This window comes from Pinus tabuliformis, chromosome J (genome assembly GCF_031772625.1).
Source record: "Pinus tabuliformis cultivar Carrire ecotype Pingquan chromosome J, CPIR1, whole genome shotgun sequence".
In the NCBI taxonomy this organism is placed as follows: Eukaryota; Viridiplantae; Streptophyta; class Pinopsida; order Pinales; family Pinaceae; genus Pinus; species Pinus tabuliformis.
This window is the reverse complement of record NC_142295.1, coordinates 107,212,060-107,227,218: the sequence shown is the minus strand read 5'-3', so window position 1 is coordinate 107,227,218 and position 15,159 is coordinate 107,212,060. Positions and strand designations below refer to the sequence as shown.

Here is a 15,159-nt window from a genome sequence, read left to right as displayed (position 1 = left end):
TACCATGTTAAAATTCAGACTACTCTATGCTATTTCAATTACTTTTAGCCCAATTCAATTATTCAATTAGCAATCTTTTCAATAACAATTAATATTTCCAATCATCAACAATAATTGAAGATAGAACAATAAATGCAATGACAAAGGAGACAATCAACACATCAACAAGAGACACTAGATTTGGTCAAAGACCAGGGAAAAACCCACTATGGGGAAAACCCTTTGAAATTCTTCTTCTTATTATATTGTCATAAAATGTTCAACAGAGAGTACAATGAGCCCAAAAATTAATCCAACAACATTCAGAAATATGTTCCCAACATCAATCTAGATCAGAGACAACTTTTCTTGTCTGCGGTCAAATGTCAAAATTCAGCCCTAGAGCCCAACCACACAGAGGAAGAAGGATGTGTGCGTTTGAGACATTCCAACTGAACTGTTGAGCCCTCAAGCTTGCGGTTATAGCAAAAAATTGTTTGTGAGCAGCCTGCGGTCGGAAACCAAAACCCTATAACACATGCGAGCTTTGGACCCTGTAATCTCGGACTTGTACGAACCACTTTCCTCGACCTAGCCTCAGACCTGTGTGAACCAATCAATGAAGAAGAGAAGAAGATGCTTGGTGATATCCAAATGAGCTTGAGGTCACTTGTATTTTCAGGCTTCGAAGGGTGTCCATTTTCCTGTTAGAGTTGATCTGATCAAATGCGCGCATGTGGGATTTTCTTCAAAAGTACACTTTCACTTGTCCAAATTGAGTGCTTCAATAGTCAAAATTGGTCCTCTCGAAAAGAGAAATCTAGTCCCATGGTTGGAATTTGTCACTAAGCTGCCAAATTAACAGATAATGGTTTGTGTCTCATTTGTTCATTATGTTGTTTTGATAAATGGTTCTCCATCAATGTTTTTCTCAGAGCATAAAGAGGGCTTTGACAAGGATGTTCATCGATGGTCTGAGCAGGAAGATCAGGGAGGCGCAAGAACATGAGCTATTTTGTGGCCTGCAGGTTATCAGGGAGTACTCTATCTTAGATCTAATGTTTGTAGACGACATCTTGATTTTTGGACAGGTATCCAAGCCACAGTGGTGCTACCTTCATAATATCATCACTAGCTTTGGGGAAGCCTCTGGGTTATATGCCAACAACTAGAAATCTATGCTCATAAAAGCATCTGAGAATAATGAACTTGTGGCTGATATTGCTAGTATTTTATGATAAACACTGCTCTGCTGGATGATGGTTTTTCATATTTAGGCTTCATTCTGAAACCTAATAATTATCAGCGCAGAGACTGGTCCTAGACTATGGACAAGTTGAGAACATACTATCGCATTGGACTCATAGATGACTTTCTCTGATTGATAGGTATATTCTTGTACAATCAGTCCTTCAACATATAGTTGTTTTCTGGATACACCTGTTCTTGTTTCCTTGCAGAATCATTTGTCGCATTAAATCTATTATGGCGAATTTTTTGTGGGCATGGGCCAGAGGTAGCAATAAATTCCATTTGGTTTAGTTAGATGAATTATCTCATGATAAGTGTTGATTTCTGTAGCATAGGATGTGCTCTTGCCTCAATATTTTGCAAAGAGGCTAAGGCACATGCATTCTCCAATACCCAGAAATCGTTTGGGAAAATTCCACCTAGAGATGATTTAATTAAAATAATTAACTTTTTAAAATGGTTCCCTAAGTCTAAACTTAGGAAATCTGGTTAATTAAAGGGTATTAATTAAATCATGTGTGAATCTTCTAGAAGAAGATGAATATCAACTCCCAGTTAATATTAACCTTTGATTATGTTTTAATCTTGGCCATTGGTGCTCCAACAAGAGATTACAAGGAGTTCGATGGGCACTTGGAGAACATAATAGAGCATATACTCAGTTGCTCAAGGAGATCGATTTTCTCAGTGGATGAAGTTCGGCAAGAGAAAATCGAATTAGTGAGTGAGTTGCAGGTGGGAGAGAGAGGGCATCAACACAGTCTGAGAGTGCAGGAGACATCTGGAAGGGGCAGTGCAGAAGAGGGACGTAGAACATCAGCGCAGGGAGAGTGACGTAGGGCCTACGCAGAGGGTGATGCAGGAAGGCCAACGAAAGGGAAAGGGGCTCTCTTCTGGGTCAGAAAAACGTTGTGAAGTGTGAGAAATTAATCAGTAAATTTCTCTCAGTGGTTTCTCCTCTATTCTGTCTATCCGTATCTTGTACATAAATTATTGTTGAAGATTAATAAAAGAAACCCTCATCTGTTGCACCGGTTTTCCCACATTGGGTTTTTCCGGGGACAATTGTCCAAAAATAACTGTCTCATTGTGATTATATATGTGCTAGTATTTTCCTTGTACTTACTTTCAACAAAAAATTATTTGTGATCGCTGCAATGTATGTATTTCAATATTTGCCGTAGAAAACTGCAAATAATTTGTTTAAGTAATTTAACAAATAAAAGAGATATTATCAGTTGCTGCAGTAGGATTCGGGATCACCGAATTTTCACATGGTATCGGAGCACAGATCATAAGCCGGAGAGCTCAGAGCAAGAAGGAAGAAGGAGGTTTGAATTTCTGCCTTAACAACAGTTCGAAACCCCAGAGGCAGTGCAATCCTTGGGCCAAGGAGGTTGAGTTTTGAGGAAAGATTGATTTCTCTGAGTGAGTCAACAGAGAAATTCGACTTTCCAAGATCAAAGCTTTCCAGAGGCCGAAGAGAGCAGCGCATTTTTTTGCAGAGAAAATATTCAACTGGGACGCAGTTATTTTGCAGCAGCTGCTGGCAGAATAACGTCAGAAGGAAGGAAAATAGCACAGGAAATTATGGATAACCTAGAAGCCTCAGAATTATCTTCCAGATTGGAAGATGAATTTGCGTGTCTGTCAGGATCAACATCAACTGGTGTATGGTATATTGATAACAGAGCTTCAACTCACATGACTAGAGTAAGGGAATATTTCTCGAGCTATCAAGAGGAGCAAATGGACTTCCAGATCAATATGGGCAACATAACTAAGTGTACTCCAGTAGGGAGAGGCACCATAGATTTTCAGACGAAAGCAAGAACTAGCACTAGAGCCACTAATGTGCCAAGATTGTGTATGGACCTAATTTTAGTGTCCCAGTTGCAGAACAAGGGATACGATGTGTACTTTGTGGGAAGGAAAGTATATGTCAAGCATTCTACCTAAAAGGAGGTGAGACAGATTGGAGCTCAAAGCAACATGCTATATAGATTGCAGATCGATTCTCCAATGTCACTAATAGGCAGTGATAACAACAGTAGGAAGGAGCTGAACGAACTATGGCACAAAAGGATGGGGCACTTGCACCATGGAGCATTTAGGATGCTCAGAGAGACTGTAATAGGAGTTCCAGCCCTCAACAATGAACATAATGATCTATGCCGAGGATGTGTACTTGGGAAGTACGCAAAAGCAACGTTTCCCAGAAGTGACAACAGAGCCAATGGCGTGTTGGGATTGATACACTCAGATATTAGCAGCGCTATGTCCACTAGAGCTCTTAGCGGTGGCGAGTATTTTGTCACCTTTAATGATGACCATTCCAGAAAAACCTGGATCAACTTCTTAAAGACCAAGGATAAGGTCTTTGATCGGTTTCGAGAGTTCAAGGCTCTTGTAGAAAACATGACAGGGAAAAAGATCAAGGCACTACGTTCAAATAATGGTGGAGAATACACAGATAGAGACTTCACAAATTTCTGCGCAAAGGAAGGTATCAAAAGAGAGTGGACAACTCCCTACAATCCACAACAAAATGGAGTAGCGGAATGGAAGAACAAAACTATAGTCGGGGTAGCAAAGGCCATGTTGTATGATTAGGATTTACCTAGATTTTTGTGGGCAAAAGCATGCAACACAACAATGTACATTCAAAACAGGACACCTCACAGAGCATTGGGGAAGAAAACGCCAGAGGGAGTCTTCACCAGGAAGAAACCTGAGGTAAGTCATTTGAGGATATTCGGGAGTGTGGCCTATTGTCACATTCCAGATGAGAAGCGCAGTAAGTTGGATCAGATTGTAGAAAAGGGGTATCTCATAGGATATAGCGAGACCTCAAAGGCATACAAAATCTACATTCTTAGAAGTAGGAAAATTGTAGTGAGGCGAGATGTAAAGTTCATGGAAGACAAAGCTTTCAAAAGATCTCGAGAGATGTTTGCAGAGGATCAATCATCAAATGTTCCATTAGTCCAGCAGCAGCAGGGACCGCATGCAGAACAAGCAAGGGGACAGTCACAGGGTTCGAGTATAGTGACTAGTACCAGCATCTCCTCAGTAGCAAGAGATCCAGGAAGTTCTCAGCAGACAAAGCTGCAGGAACAAGTGGGGGAACAGATTGAACCTGATTGAACCTCCCACCACCAGTGATAGGACCAGTAGGGAAGTGAATTAGACCTTAAAGGACACAAAAGAGTTTGTCGGAGATCCTAGAACCGACAAGAGGCAGCGCAGGCAGCTTGACAGATACCAGGCCTTGGTAGCTCAGGTTGCAGAACCCTCCAGTTTTCAAGAAGCCACACAACATCAGGTGTGGGTGGATGCCATGGTAGAAGAGTACAGTTCTATCATGACAAATGATGTTTGGGAGGTGGTGCCTAGACCAGAAGATAGATCAGTTGTGGGTTCCAGATGGATCTACAAGATCAAGTACGCTGCAGATGGCAGTGTAGAAAAGTATAAGGCTAGATTCGTGGCAAAGGGGTATGCAAAAAAAGAAGGAATAGACTATGAGGAGACCTTCGCCCCAGTTGCCAGATATACCTCTATCAGATTCGTCATATCCCTAGCAGCATAGATGGGATGGGAAATTCACTAGATGGATGTCAAGACAACATTCTTGAACAGGGTGATAGAAGAAGAGGTGTACATAGAGCAGCCTGAAGGCTTCGAAACTCATGAGAAGCACACTCATGTATGCAGATTGAAGAAAGCCCTGTATGGGCTCAAGCAGGCACCCAGGGCATGGTACGGTCAGATTGACAGTTACTTGCAGCAGTTGGGATTCATCAAGAGTGATGCAGATCCCAATCTCTACTATTTGATGGTGGAGAATGAGCCTCTCATTCTAGTTTTATATGTAGATGATATGTTTTTGATAGGATCATCGAGGCTCATAGAGGATTGCAAAAGGAACCTTGTAGCAAAATTCAACATGAAGGATATGGGGTTGATGCACTATTTTTTGGGGTTGGAAGTATGGCAGAAGAATGGGGAAATCTTCCTTGGACAAGGGAGATATGCTACAAAAATTCTGAAGAGATTCAGAATGTAGGATTGCAGACCCATGGCAACACCCATGATTACCAATTGGAAAAAGATAGATGCCTCAGGGGACAAGGAAGTCGACCCCACCTTGTACAGACAACTAATTGGGTCACTCATGTATTTGGTCAACACCAGGCCAGACATTTGTTTCGCTGTCAATACCCTTAGTCAGTTCATGGTGGAACCGAAAAGGGTACATTGGGCAGTAGCTAGGCACATTCTCAGATATGTGCATGGAACAGTCGGACTCGGGTTGAAATATACTCAAGGAGATGACATCAGGTTGAGCGGATTCACAGATGCAGATTGGGCAGGTAGTTCAGTGGACAGGAAAAGTACCTTCAGGTACTGCTTCAATGTTGGATCAGGGATGATCTCTTAGTGTAGCAGGAAGCAGAAGTCAGTAGCACTGAGTTCAACAAAAACAAAATATATGGTGGCCAGCACGGTTACCTGCGAAGCCATATGGCTTAGGAAACTGTTGGTGAGTTTGTTCAAGAAGAAAATGGGAGCGACTAGTGTTCACTATGATAATCAGAATTCTATAAAACTCTTTAAGGATCCAGTATTTCACGATAGGTTGAAGCACATTGATATCAAAAGTCATTTCATCAGAGATTCTGTTCAACATGGGGCAGTCCAGCTGCAGTATGTCCCCACAGGCGATCAGGTAACAAACATACTCACAAAATCTCTAAGGAGAGCTAAGTTCATCCAGTGCAGAGAACAAATGGGTATGGTGGAGAATCCATTTCAATAGATTCTCAGTAGCAGCAGCAGTTGAGAGGGGGTTGTAGTAGTTGGCAACAGTTCAGCAGGGCGGGCAGCAGCTTAGATGCAACTCATATCAGAGTTGCGCAGTAGTTGGTGGGCAGTAGAGCCAAATATCAGTAGTGCAACAGGAGATGGTGCAGAGATAGAGTGATGCTTCAGTGGGTTGCAACACTAGAGCATATTCCTCGCTAAGAGGGAGTGTTGATTTCTGTAGCATCGGATGTGCTCTTGCCTCGAGATTTTGCAGAGAGGCTAAGGCACATGCATTCTCCAATACCCAGAAATTGTTTGGCAAAATTCCATCTAGAGATGATTTAATTAAAATAATTAACTTTTTAAAATGGTTCCGTATGTCTAAACATAGAAATTCTAGTTAATTAAAGAGTATTAATTAAATCGGGTGTGAATCTTCTAGAAGAACACGAAGATCAACTCTAAGTTAATCTTGTCCTTTGATTATGTTTTAATCTTGGTCGTTGGTGCTCTAATGAGAGATTATAAGGAGTTCGATGGGCACTTGGAGAACACACCAGAGTGTTGATTTCTGGTAGCATAAGATGTGATCTAAGTCTCAAATTTTGCAGGGAGGCTTGGGCACATGTATTCCAAATAACCCAGAAACAATTTTATTAAAATAAACAATTATTTTTAATGGGTCCCTAAGTCTAAACTTAGGAAATTAAAATAATTAATGGGTATTAATCTAACTTTGGGTGTAACTTCTAGAAGAAGACGAGGATCAAGTCTAAATGATCTTAGCCATTGACTAAGATCTAATCTGGGCCGTTGAATGTCAACGAGGAGATTATTTAAGTAGGCTTGAGGATCATTTGGAAATACATCGAGGATAGTTCAGAAGATCGAATTTCTAAAGCAGAGCAGCTGCCGGAGAGAAATTCGAAGTGACCTTTTTGTAGTGAGGGGCAAGGCTAATATTCGAAGGGAAATCTTTCCTCGTCGGCGAATAGTCAACAAAGAAGACAGAAGGAGATCCAGCAGTGCCAACACAGAGCCACATAGGCCCATGCAGAGGCCAAGAGGGAGTCTGAAAATTTGCTAGAGGGTTCGATTTCTGTGACTAGAAGTTGGGGTGTGAGACCAAAAGAGAAGAAGTCAAAATCTAAGAGGCAAATTGATCAGCTGGGAAGAGTGATGCAGGTCCTAGACAGTGTGATGCTAGGTTGACGCAGACACTGCACAGAAGCAACGCAGAGGCAACCAGGGGCTGTTCATTCAAGGGCTGGATAAGCCAAGATTCCCAGTGATAGTGTGAGGTAATCTTACAAATCTCTTTGTCAGGTTATTCTCTGTAACTGGATTGCCTGGAAGGCATCCAACGATTGCATTCAGATATTACTACTACATAATAATAAAAACCCTCAGAACCGCTGCACCATTTTTCCCGCATTGGGTTTTTTCTGGGGACATTTGTCCAAAAATAATGGTGTATTGTGTTGTATTTTCTTTCTTGCTTAGTTTCTTGTTTCCGCATATAATTTAATTAAGTGAAGATTGCAGTGTATTAGCTTCGATATTTGCTGTAGGAAGCAGTAAATAATTTGTTCAGTAATTATCAAATAGAAGTTTAATTAGTCGCTGCAGTAGGGATTCTGGGTTTTGAAATTTTCACATGGTATCAGAGCAGTGCAGGTGAAACAAGAAGAGTAGTGCCAGAGGACCTAGTGCTGAGCAAAAAAGGAGGTCAAATAGCTATAGGAGGCAATAGTTTGAATCCCCAGAGGGATTGCGCAGTCCAGGCCAGGAGGGATGAATTTTCAAGTAAAGTCTCTCTCTGAGTGAGTCAACAAAGAGGAAGGGCTTCCAGTTCGAAATTTTGTCGTGCCAGAGGGAGCAGCGCAGAGCCTCAACATTGAGGAAAGAGCTGGTGGTACGCATTTTTTTGCAGGACAGTTGTTGGGCAAAAGATCGTCAGAAGAGAGAGAAGAAGCATAGTGAAGGAATTTTTCCTCAGTAGACTTCCTGCCAAGAAGTCCATTTTCTTATTGGATGAGCAACAACAGTAAGAGACAAAGAGGAGCAATTTGACATTCTCGTGGCAGAGATGGCAACCAGTGGACTGAGAGATCAGGATAGGTTGGATGGTGCATCCAACAATGTCATTTGGAAGGCAAGGATGTCGTGCCTTTTGGATGAACATTTTATCAAAGTCTACGTCGATAGCGTGGTCGCTAAGCCTGCAAATCTAGTTCTACTCAAGAAGTACAAGGGAGATATGGTGAAGACCAAGCGGATGATTCTCGACGGAGTGAAGGATCATATAGTCAGTCACATCGCTGGAAGAGATACTACCAAGGAGATGTGGGATGCTTTGGCGACGCTGTATCAAGGATCTTCCAAGCAACAGAAGATGTACTTAGAGCAAAAACTGAGATATGCACAGATGTAGAAGGGGGAGTGCATTGATCTGTTCCTCACGAAGCTTCAGGGGACCCATGATGAGTTGGCAGCTGTGGGGTCTACACCTGAAGGTTTATAGATGGTGAGAATTGTGCTAAATTCAGTCTCAGAGGAGTGGCAATTCTTTGTCCAAAGCATCCTGGGCAGGGCGGCTTTGCTAGACTAGGATGGAATGTGGGCAACTCTCAAGCAGGAAGAACTGAGGAGAGATCTAGTCAAGTGCAAACTTGACGGAACAACAATAGTGGGTCGAAGACGAACGAGGAGGAAGAGAATGCAGCGCTTGCATCCAAGGGGCAACAGGAGCAACAGAGGCGAAAAAAGGACGTCTCGAAGATAAAATGTTTCAAGTGTGGTGAAATGGGTCACTATGCAACACAATGTCCTTAGGAAGAGGGACAAGGATGAGAAGCACGATTTGAAGGCTGCACCTGCGAAGATCGAGGAGGAGTTTACCATAACAGCCGACATACCTCTAGGAGGGAGGTGGGCTGATTTAGAGTTGTAGTTAGAAAGGACTGCAGTTGGGCAAGATCCTTGAGGAGCCCACCTCTTGGATCACGACCTTGCTACGGGAGCCCAAAGTCAGAAGTAGCAGGCTGAAGGAGTATCAGTTGATACAAAGGAGTGTTGGACTGACAGAAGCAATGGCTAGAATGCCAAGTTTGAGCAACGTAGTGCAGAGTTGTAGCAGTGCAAGGAGGCACAGTGTAGTAGCAATAGAGCGCAGTGGCTTTAGAGGGACAACGTGGGACTGGCAACAGTAAGATCTTTAGCATCGAGATGTATCTATGCTGAACACTTGTTCAGATTTTGAGATCTTTTTCAGTTGCATTTTTTTGGCGGTTGAAGTTGCAGTGCAAATGTAGAGTTAGCGGTGGTAGTGCTAACAACAACACAGATGTAACACCTGAGAGGGAGCTGTAGTATGGATGTGGTGTTGACAGTGGCAAGGCCAACAACAATACAGTTGCAATAACAATGCAGTAGTTGGTGGACAGCATGTCAGACATCAACAACGTAGAGGACGATGTTATGAAGTCAGGGTGATGCTTCAGTGGGAGGCATTGCTAGAGCACATTCCTCGCTAAGAGGGAGTGTTGATTTCTGGTAGCATCGGATGTGCTCTAAGTCTCAAATTTTGCAGGGAGGCTTGGGCACATGTATTCCAAAGAACCCAGAAAGCGTTTTGGGGAATACTACTCATAAACAATTTTATTAAAATAATTAATTATTTTTAGTGGGTCCCTAAGTCTAAACTTAGGAAATTAAAATAATTAATGGGTATTAATCTAACTGTGGGTGTAACTTCTAGAAGAAGATGAGGATCAAGTCTAAATGATCTTAGCCATTGATTAAGATATAATTTGGGCCATTGAATGTCAACGAGGAGATTATTTAAGGAGGCTTGAGGGTCATTTGGAAAACACAGAGAGGAGAGTTCAAAAGATCGAATTTCTAAAGCAGAGCCGCTGCCGGAGAGAAATTCAAAGTGAGCTTTTTGCAATGAGGGGCAGGGATAGTATTCGAGGGGAAATATTTCCTGGTTGGAGAATACTTAGCAGAGAAGACAAAGGGAGATCCAACAATGCTAGAGCAGAGCCAGAGGGGCTGATGCAGAGCCACGCAGAGGCCAAGAGGGAGCCCGAAAATTTGCTAGAGGGTTCAATTTCTGTGACTAGAAAGCCGGGGTGTGAGACCGTAAGAGCAGAAGTCAGAATCTCAAAGGCAAATCAATCAACTGGGAAGAGTGACGCAGGTCCTAGACAGTGTGACACTGGGCTGACGCAGACACTGCGCGGAGGCAGCCAGGGGTTGTTCATTCAAGGGATGAATCAGCCAAGATTCCCAGTGATAGTGTGAGGTAATCTCACAAATCTCTCTGTCAGGTTATTCTCTGTAATTGGATTGCCTGAAAGGCATCCAGAGATTGTATTCAGATAATACTACTGCATAATAATAAAAACCCTCAGAATTGCTGCACCAGTTTTCCCGCATTGTGTTTTTCTGGGGACATTTGTCCAAAAATAACAGTGTATTGTGATGTATTTTCTTTCTTGCTCAGTTTCTTGTTTCCACATATAATTTAATTATGTGAAGACTATAGTGTCTTCGCTTCGATATTTGTTGTAGGAAGCAGTAAATAATTTGTTTAGTAATTAACAAATAGGGAAAGTTTAATCAGTTGCTCTAGTAGGGATTCTGGGTTTAGGAATTTTCACATAGAGCAGATACTCAGTTGCTCAAGGAGATTGATTTTCTCAGTGGCTGAAGTTCGGCAAGAGAAAATCGAATCAGTGAGTGAGTTGTAGGTGGGAGAGAGAGGGCATTATCATAGTCTGAGAGTGCAAGAGACATCTGGAAGGGGCAGCACAGAGCAGGGACGCAAAACATCAGTGCAGGGAGAGTGATGCAGGGCCTACGCAGTCACTGCATAGAGGGTGACGCAGGAAGGCCAACGAAAGGGCAAGGGGCTCTCTTCAGGGTCATAAAAACGTTATGAAGTGTGAGAAATTAATTAGTAAATTTCTCTCAGTGATGTTTGCTGGTTTTTGGTAGCATCGGATGTGCTCTAGCCTTGAAAATTGGAGGAGAGGCTAAGGCACATGAGATCTCCAAGACCCAGAATCGTTTTGAGAAATTCCACCCGGATGAGGAGTTATTAAAATAATTAATATTTTTAATGGGTTCCTAAGTCTAAACTTAGGAAAATAAAATATTAATGGGTATTAATAAAGATAAGGGTGAGAAGCTTCCAAGAGACGAGGATCAAGTCTATTTTAATATTAGCCGTTGATTAGAGACTTAATCTCAGCTGTTGATTCATCAACAAGAAAAGTTAAGAGAAGACTTGAGGATCATTTGGAGGCACACTGATAGATACTCAGTATCTCAAGGAAAATTGATTTTCAAGAGAGGAGATTGATTTTAGAGGGAGAGTTGTAGGGTGGAGGAAGAGGAGGGCATCAACAGTAGGCAGTGACTAAGGAGGAGGTGCCATAGGGAGAGTGGGAGACAACGCAGAGAGAGACGCAGTCTAGAGGCGAGATGCAGCCCTCACGCAGAGAGACGCAAAGCCACTTAGAGCCACACTGAGCCACGTAGAGTGACGCAGAGGTGACAGAGGAGTGGGAGCAGGGTCTCCAAAGTGTCAGAAAGACTCAAAGGGAAAGTCTCAGGTGTTTTCTTTCAGTTTCTCTGTAAAACCATTCCTTGTAAAAGTAATTTCTGCTGAAGATTAATAAAGCCCTCATCTACTACACTGATTTTCCCACAATGGGTTTTTCTGGGGACAATTGTCCATAAACAACTGTGTTGATGTGATTGGTTCTTGTGCATGTATTTTTCTCTGGGTAATTGTGTGATAACTGCAGTAGAATTTATTTTAATATTTGCTGAATGGATTTCGTAAATAACTTATTGTGAATAATAAGTAGGTGAAATAAATCAATTGCTGCAGTAGAATTTCAGTTTAGAAATTTTCACATGGTATCAAAGCAGAGATCCAGCAATAGGAGAGGGAAATCAACTATGGGTCAAGAGCATGATGCAGAGGCATCCACTCAAGGGGACTCACGTAGATTTCCAGAAGAATGCACAAGGGACATGAATTACGAGTATTTTATGTTAGCCTCCAGATTGGAAGAAGAAGTCGCTTTCTTAGCAAGCTCTGCCTCCTCTGAGGTTTAGTATATAGACAGTGGAGCTTCCTGGTATATGACAGGATTCCGAGAATGTTTTTCAGATTATCAGGAAAAAAGAATGAACTTTCAGATCACCATGGGAAATAAGGCAAAGTGTACTCCAGTAGGAAGAGGTACCGTGGTCTTTCAAACCGAAGCAGGAGAACGACTTCGAGCAACCAATGTGCTGCATGTGCCAGGATTGGGGATGAACTTACTCTCTGTATCTCAACTTCAAAACAAGGGCTATGACATTTTCTTCATTAAGGAGAAAGTATATGTCAAACACTCGAGTTGGAAAAAGAAGGCCCAGATTGGAATCAGAAGTAACAGGTTGTACAGGTTGCAGCTAGAATCACCAATGGCACTGATAGGTAGTAATGGAGACAAAGATTTAAATGAATTATGGCATAAGAGGATGGGACAATTACACCATGGGGCTCTGAGAATTCTGAGGAAAACAGTATCGGGAGTTCTAGAACTAAGTACCGAACGAGATGATGTATGCAGAGGGTGCGCTTTGGGAAATTATGCTAAAGCAACGTTTTCCAGAAGTAACAATAGGGCTAAGAGTGTGCTAGGATTGATACACTCAGATATTTGCGGACCGATGTCCACAGAAGCTCTTAGTGGTGCCGCATACTTCATCACCTTCATTGATGACCATTCCAGAAAGACTTGGATCTACTTTCTGAAAACCAAGGATGAGGTTTTTTGTCGATTCAAAGAGTTCAAGGCTCTAGTGGAGAATCTAACAAGAAAGAAGATAAAAGTGTTGCGCTTAGACAATAGTGGAGAGTATGTTGACAAGGACTTTACCGATTTTTCTGCTAAGGAAGGCATCAGAAGAGAGTGGACAACTCCCTACAATCCAGAGCAGAATGGAGTAGCAGAAAGGAAAAACAAGACTATTGTGGAAGCAGCTAGGGCAATGCTGTATGATCAGGATATGCCTAAATTTCTGTGGGCAGAAGCATGCAACACGACAGTTTATGTCCAAAACAGGACTCCACACAAGGCATTGGGCAAAATCACTCCAGAGAAGGTCTTCATAGGGAAGACACCTAAAGTCAGTCATTTCAGGATATTTGGGAGTTTAGCGTATTGTCGTATACCCGAAGAAAAGAGAAAGAAATTAGATCAAACTGCTGAGAAAGGATATCTTGTGGGATATAGCGAGAATGCTAAGGCATATAGAGTCTATCTTCCAGGGAGTAGGAAGGTAGTAGTTCGGCGGGATGTAAAGTTCATGGAAAACAGAGCTTTTAGGAAATCCCGAGAAATACCTTCCGAGGAGAAGACGAGCCATTGGTCAAACCACTTCGACCAGCAAGAACTAGTACCAGAAACTCTCCTGAAGACAAAGCTTCAGAACAAGAGGAATCTCAGGAGGAGGAAGCGCTGATAGATGTGCCTACTACGAGTGGAAGAACGAGAGGGTACTTCGATAGATTCTACGGGATGCAGAGGACTTCATTGGTGCACCCAGGAATAATAAAAGGGAGCGAAGACAACCAGACAGATACCAGGCCTTACTAGCTCAGGTTGGGGAACCTTCTAGTTTTCAGGAGGCCGTTCAACATCAAGTATGGGTAGATGGTATGGTGTAGGAATACAACTCTATAATGGTCAATGATGTCTGGAAAGTGATACCTAGGCCTCAAGACAGATCTATGGTAGGTTCAAGATGGATCTACAAGGTCAAATATGCTGTAGACGGCAGTGTGGAGAAATACAAAGCCAGGTTTGTGGCCAAGGGGTATGCTCAGAAAGAAGGGATAGACTACGAAGAAACCTTCACCCTAGTATCCAAGTATACTTCTATTAGAACCGTGATATCTCTTGCAGCAAAAATGGGGTGGAAGATTCATCAAATGGATGCCAAGACGACATTCTTGAATGGGGTAATAGAAGAGGAAGTATACATTGAACAACCAAAAGGTTTTGAGACACATGAGAAGAAATCTCATGTATGCAGATTAAAGAAAGCCTTGTATGGGCTTAAACAGGCGCCTAGAACATGGTATGGTCGAATTGATGGCTACTTGCAGAAGATGGGGTTTGTCAAGAGTGACGCAGACCCTAATCTTTACTATTTGGTCGTAGAGAATGAGCCTCTAGTCCTAGTGTTATATGTGGATGATCTCTTCCTAATAGGATCATCCAGGCTCATCAAAGACTGCAAGAAGAACCAAGCCACAAAATTCGACATGAAGGATTTGGGACAGATGCATTATTTCCTGGGGTTGGAAGTTTGGCAACAGAAGGGCGAGATCTTCCTTGGACAAGGGAGATATGCTACATAAATCTTGAAGAGCTTCAAGATGCAGGACTGTAGACCTATGGCTACTCCAATGATCACCAACTGGAAGAAGATTGATGCACCAAAAGATAAAGATGTTGATCCCACCTTGTACAAGTAGCTTATAGGGTCCCTGATTTATTTGGTCAATACCAGTTATGCTGTCAACACCCTCAGTCAGTTCATGGTGGAACCTAAGAGGGCGCACTGGGCAGCAACCAAACACATTTGCAGGCATATATACAAGGAACAATCGAGCATGGACTATTGTACACCAGAGGCAATGACATTAGGCTGAGTGGGTTCACTGACGCAGATTGGGCTGGAAGTTCAGTAGATTGGAAAAGTACAACTGGGTACTGTTTCAACATTGGATCAGGAATGACCACTTGGTGTAGTAGGAAACAAAAATTTGTGGCTCTGAGCTCAGCTGAAGCATAATATATGGTAGCTAGCACAAATTCGTGCGAAGCCATATGGCTTAGGAAATTGCTTGTGAATCTATTCAGGAGAAGGATATTAGTGACCAGGATCATGTGTGATAATCAGAGTTGCATCAATCTCTCTGAGAATCCAGTATTTCATGATTGGTCGAACCACATTTATATCAGGTGTCACTTTGTCAGAAACTGTGTCCAACGACGAGCAATACAGTTGAGGTACACTCCTACAAAAAAACAGGTGGCAGGC

At 42.4% G+C, this 15,159-nt stretch overlaps 1 protein-coding gene across 3 annotated transcripts in view; it reads right to left on the bottom strand.

The window, feature by feature from the left end:
* The window catches only part of LOC149225757 (alpha-mannosidase-like), a 535,348-nt gene that overhangs the window by 54,693 nt on the left and 465,496 nt on the right, over positions 1-15,159 (bottom strand). The gene's annotated exons all lie outside the window — the stretch shown is intronic.